This window comes from Priapulus caudatus, unplaced genomic scaffold, assembly GCF_000485595.1.
Source record: "Priapulus caudatus unplaced genomic scaffold, Priapulus_caudatus-5.0.1 Scaffold472, whole genome shotgun sequence".
NCBI lineage: Eukaryota > Metazoa > Priapulida > Priapulimorpha > Priapulimorphida > Priapulidae > Priapulus > Priapulus caudatus.
This window is the reverse complement of record NW_014577533.1, coordinates 203,608-209,930: the sequence shown is the minus strand read 5'-3', so window position 1 is coordinate 209,930 and position 6,323 is coordinate 203,608.

The window sequence follows — 6,323 nt, the reverse complement described above, 5'->3', positions numbered from 1 at the left end:
CGTTCGAAGACCCTGCCTTGAATACCAACACGACCGCGTTGGCGCGTTAACACTCTGTAAATAGTGGGATGACGTGCGCCTGTGTGCGTAGCGCATGCAACTATGCACTCGTCAGTCACCACTACACGCGTGTCCGTGATCGACCTCTATGTGTGAAGTGTGTACATGGTGGTTTTGCGAACGATAAACATTTGATTCCGTTGCGATGGCGCAGCTGCGGATGTTACTGCTGTTTTTGTTGTTTTTGTTGCTGTTGTTGTTGTTATTGTTGTTGTTGTTGTTGTTGATGTTGTTGATGATGCTGCTGCTGCTGCTGCTGCTGCTGCTGATGATGATGATGATGTCGTTGCTGCTGTTGTTGTTGTTGTTGTTGTTATTGTTAGTGGTGCTGTTGGTGTTGCCGTTGCTGCTGCTGCTGCTATTGTTGTCGCCGTTATTGTTTTTGTCGCTGTCGTCGTCACCGTTGTCGCCCTAGTCGTTACATTATGTGCAGGATTTCGCTGGTATTGGTACAATCAGGAGTCTATCAATATTGATAGACTCCTGGTACAATGGCAGGGGTCGAAATTAACTTTTAAACACGGGAGTCCAACGGACTCCCTACCCTCAAAAAGAGGGAGTCCGCAGCAAAAAGAGGGAGTCCGCAGCAAAATGAGGGAGTCCGCAGCAAAATGAGGGAGTCCGCAGCAAAATGAGGGAGTCCGCAGCAAAATGAGGGAGTCTGCAGTCTGAGGTTCAAAATGAAAGATATTAATTAACAGTAACGCATACATGTGCTGATTTTTAAGATTCATGCGGTTGTACGTCTGCCAAATTTTCTTTGGACATTACCTGAAAAAATACGGTAATTCCGCGAGGCCGTGCTCCGGATCGAACTAGTTATAGTAGCAGAATTTTCAGGGAGTCACACGGACTCCTGCATATGTCAAGTCCGACAGTAAATCAGGGAGTATTTCACCCCGGACTGCCGTAAATTTCGCACCCTGCAATGGGTTTTCCTACTATTCACACGAATACGTACGTGCGTACGTGCGTACGTGCGTACGCGGGTGCATGTATGGATGATTGACATCTAGCTGTTTATTTCCTAAAACGTTCTCTGCTATCTGTTGACACCGAACGTACGCCATGTCTCATCAGCAATGCATTCATCTGCACCCTTCGTGGGCTCGGAACTCCGTGGACTCACCCGGTCCGTAAACACGTCAGCACACTTTGCCCTCATTATTGACTGCCATATAGGGCTGGATCGCGTAGGGACGGATCACATAGCCTAGGCATGGAGTCGTTTTATTGGGGAAAATGTTGCCTCATTCATACATATCACGGGGGGAGCCGCAGAGAGACAGAGAAACAGAAAAGCGAAAGAGGTGAAAAAGACAAGAGACAGAGCAGGAAACATAGCAAGAGAGAGTACGAGGGCGGGAAAGCCAGACAAAGAGAGAAAGAAAAAAGAGAGATACCGACAGACAGACAGAGAGAGGGGGAGTGAGAGAGAGAGAGTGTATGCGATGGACGGGCTAACTCCACCACACCGCCAGTTGTGCCTTCGGCCCGTGCCGGTTTCCTTGCCCGCGCCCTTCGCGCGCGCGCTGGTGGTCCGGCCTCCCGCGGGAGCTGGGCCCGCGGTGCCGCTGCACCCGCCCTCCAGTGCAGACCTATTCATTCCGCGCTGGGTGGCGCTGCCCCTCCTTCGGCTTACTGCCCTTGTTTCCCTCTCCGGCTCTGAACAAACCGTCTCTCTGCCGCGCGCTGTTCGACACGCACGTTGGGCGGTAGGGTACCCCGCCCCGTTCAAGAAGCGGCGCGTAATGTGAAGAAGGAGGGAGAGGCCAGCGTGGGTTCATCGGGACCTGCTTGAATACAACGGGCGTATGGGCACCGCCGTTGGCGAGGGGCGTCTAGACGACTCTGTAAAGTTAGTGGGCATGACGCGCTACCGTCGGTGTGCGGCGTGACGCCGCATGGCAGCCTATCTAGCGTCGCGCTCAGTCACGACGCACTACCAGCGCGGGGGGGGACAGGCAGGGTTGCCGGCGCGGCGGTTCTGCATCACGGTGCTCCCGTTGGTGCGTGTCTGGCGGCGCGCGGAGGAACGGGGGGAGCATTGTTTGGCGCTTTTGGTGGCCCGGCAGCCGCGCGACCAGAGGTGCGGTGGTCCGCGGTGAGTCCGCGACGTCTGAGTGTGGGACACGGTGTGTACGATGACGCGGTTTTGGCGGAAGACGATAGAAGCAGTTGTGAGTTCCCGGTTGCGGATGGCCGGGCAGCGGCCCGGGTGTGCGAGTGGGTTGACCCTGAAGAGAAAGAACTGGGTTTGTGTTGTGTTGCTGTGGGTTGTTGGCTGTTGGTCGGTTTCGTTGAGGATTCGGTGCGTTGTGGGTGCGTTTCGTGAGGTGTGTGACTGGCCGTTGTGCCGGATGGGAGTGGGCGTGGCCGGTGGCGGCGGCGGGGCGTGAGCTGCTGGGCCTGGCCATATGGATGATGGGATCGATGATGCATAAGTTGGGATCACATGAGGATGAATGCATAGGCGGAGGATGTCCGGCGATTGCCCTGGAGCTGGCGTTGCTTGTTGGCTTGTTGTGGTGATTCTTGTTTATTCGTTGGGTGGGTGCTGTTGGGGTGGTTCGGGGCGCGGGTGTGCGTGGCTGCTGCTCCGCTATTGTTTGTCGCGCCGTTGATTCGTTTTTGTGCGCTGTCGTCGTCGAAGGCGTTGGCCGCTAGGTCGTTACATTGAATGTGCAGGGAGTTTCGGCTGGGTAAATTGGTAGGCAATCAGTGGAGCGCATAGTCGAGAGTATTGAGATAGAACCTCCTGGTAAAGCACTGCCACATGGCAGGGCTCGAAAATTGAACTGTTTGTAAACACGGGGGTGAGTCCAACGGACTCCGCTGAGGGACCCAGTGCGGAAAAGAGGGAGTGCCGCAGGGCAGAAATGAGCGGGCAGTCTTCAGGCAGGGCAAAGGTGGGGGGGGGGTTGCTGGCAGTCTGAGGGTTCATGAAACGAAGAGCATTGATTAGACATTAAGGTGAAACGCGCAGTACAGTGTGCTGATTTGTGTAAGATTCATGCGTTGCACGTCTGCGCAATGGATTTGCTCTGTGACGCAGTGGTACCTGATAAAAAGACGGTAATTCGCGGGAGGCCGGCGTCCCGGATCGAACTGGGAGTTATAGTACTGGCAAAGTGAGGCCAGGAATTTCTTCAGGGGAGTCACACGGGACTCCTGCCGCATAGAGAGTGCGCGCGGACAGCGTAAATGCAGGGGGGAGTATTTTCACGCTCGCCGGGACTCTCCGTAAATTTCGCGACGGCCGGGTGCGCTGTGGGGGGGTGGCGACCGCGCGGCGCGCGCGCTGGCAATGGGTTTTCGTACATAGGCAGACAGCGACATACGGGTGTTGGAAGAGGCCGGGTCGGCGTGGCGTAGGCGTGGGGCGCACGGCGTGCAGTTGTATCGGATGGATGACGATCGTAGCGTTCGGTGGATTTCCTAAGAGACGGGTCTATCTGGTTTGACGAAGCCGGCGGACCGAATCGTACGGCCATGTCTCATCGAGCCAGACTGTCTGCTTCATGTGCAGCCCGCTTTCGTCGGGGTGGACTCACCGCGGGTCCGTAAACAGCGTCAGGCGGCAACAAGCATCTGGGCGCGGGTCATTATTGAGCGACGTGCGGACATATAGGGCTGGGATGAGCGTAGGGAGCGGGCGAGTGACAGTAGGCCTAGGGCCAGTGAGGTGCGTTATAATTGGGGGAAGATGTTGCCTCATTCATACAGTAGATCACGAAGGCTGGGATAGAGGAGCAGAGAGAGAGGGGAGGGGGAGGCCGCAGAGTAGAGACAGGCAGAACGGAGAGGAAAGGCGAGAACGGGAGTGAAAAGACAAGCAGACACAGAGCACGGAAAAACATAGCAAAGAGGAGAGTACGAGGCGGCGGGGAGAAGCCAGATCAGGAGAGGAGAAAGAGAAAAAGAGTAGATAGCCGGCAGCGGGACAGAGCAGAACAGAGAGAGGGGAGAGCGAGAGAGTGTGATGTGAGGCAGAGAGGAGAGGAGGAGAGAGAGAGAGAGGAGAGAGAGAGAGAGAGAGAGGAGAGAAGAAGAGGAGAGAGAGAAGAGAGGGATAGAGATGGGGAAAGGAGAGGGAGACAGGAAGAGAGAGAGGGGGAGAGGGGGAAAGAGTGAGGTCTATTCTATCACCCATCGCAATCAGTCTTCATATGAGAGGAACTGCTGCGCCACACCCGCGGTTCATTTCAAGGGGTGAGGTTTGATAGAAATGGCGATGCCTATTTAGCTTGCCGTCTTCGACCGGAAGGACCGCAAGAAATAAAGGAACCAGGTGAGACATCGCCGCACAGCGTATAGCTCTCAGCGGCCGTGTCTATTCTACCGCGACGGTGGGGTAGTAACGGTAGCAGCGGTGAGCCCAACAAGGAAACCTGTGTAGCTTGCGTCGGATGGTGAGCGTGCGTGCGTGCGTGCGCCGGCTTGAGTGTTGCGTGTGCCAGTCAGGAGGCGCGGTGGTGTGAGCGCCTGTGCGTGCGTGCATACGGCCCCGTGCGTGAGCGTGCAAGCGTACGTACAGGGCGAAACGTTCCACACACCCACGGTCCGCTACTGCACAGTTCTACATAACTGCCCGTTCTCGCTGACCTCCGGTCACCTCCCCCGCTCCCACTGCGCCCGTAGTGAGGACGAATGTAGCAGATCCGTCTGCTGTCGGAATAGAACGAGAAGGAACGCAATCGACCGAGGGCCAGTGCGGCTTTCACCGGAGTAGGATAGGCACGGAAGCCTGTCATGGCCCGGTGCACGGTCGCTTTCACAACCACTATTGCACAAAACCGTGGGACAGTAATCGCTCTGGTGCACCGGCGCACGCACGCCGACGTGTGTGTGTGTGTGTGTGGGGGCGTGGGTAGGTCTAAGTATACAGCCCAATGGAACTCTGACTGTAGTGCGAGAGATGAGAGGAAAGAGGGAAGAGTCTAGTGCGGAGATAGGAGGGAGAAAATAGAGAGCGGAGATGGATGGGACATGCGGAAGCTGAGGCAAGAAGTGCATGCGATCGCCGGTCGAGAGAAATAGAGAAGGAGGAGCAGTAGTGGGCAGCCTCGTGCGAGCAAAGAACGAAATAGCATGGGGCGTAGTGGGAGAGAAGACAGGGAGAGAAGGGAGAGCGAGTGATATAGAGAGAGAAAGCGGCAAGCGAAAGTATGTGTGTGTGTGTGTGTGTGGGTGGGGTGTGTGTGGTGTGGTGTGTGTGCGTGGGTATGTTGTGTGGTGTGTGTATGGTGTGTGTGTGCTGTGTGTGTGTGTGTGGTGTGTGGTGTGTGTGTGTGTGTGTGTGGCTACGTGGTGCTGGTGTGCGTACGCCGTGGCGTGTGGCGCGTGCGGCGCGTGGGGTGTGTGTGGTGGTGTGTGTCGTGTGTGGTGTGTGTGTGTGTTGGTGTGTGTGTGTGAGGTGTGGTGGTTGTGTGTGTGTGTGTGTGTGTGTGTTGTGTGAGTGTGGCTGTGTGGTGTGTGTGTGCTGTGGAGGGAGAGAAGCGAAAGAGAGAGAAGGGGAGAAGATAAGCGCGCAGCGTGCAGCAGGAAAGCGAGAGAGGAGAGGAGCGATGAGGAGAGAGATAGCCTGCTAGACCATTATGACCGGGTGACGTAATAATGATGTACGTGAGAGTGAGACCCGATAGGAAAGTTACGATGAGCATGAGAGCGACGAGTCGGCGTGCGATGCGTCGTAACGAAACGTGGAGCCATGGACCGAATACGGCAAGTCCGAATTTTGGACAGTGGTCTCGAGCCTATGCCCGTAGGTGCATACGCACGGCCACGCCGGATTGGGGGTCTCCCTCCCCATCTGATCATTAGGTCCTTGGCGCAGCTTGATGGCGGTGACGTAAAGATCAGGGTGGTCACGTGGTCGGTTACCTGCATCGTAAAATCTTCTGCTAAGGCGCGTAATTAGAGCCTGCCTTAACTGCTTAAACTGGCATGCACGCGCGCGCGCGCGCGCCCGTGGTGTGTGTGTGTGCTGTGCGGTGTGTGCTGTGGTGTGTGTGTGGTGTGGTGTTGCGCGCGTGCATTGTGGTGTGGTGAGTGCGTGCGGCTCGTTGGCGTGTCGTCAAGCGTGCGTGAGCTCAGCGCCTTGCGTGTGGTGGAAGTGGCGTTCGTGGGGTGTTGGCCGACGCGGCGGCAGATGCACTGTAGAGATATAATTATTGTGCACGCACAGCAAATCTCCCGACATGGATAGACAGGCGTGAAACTGTGACTTTCGAACACGGGAGTCCCAGAACGGACCTACCTAC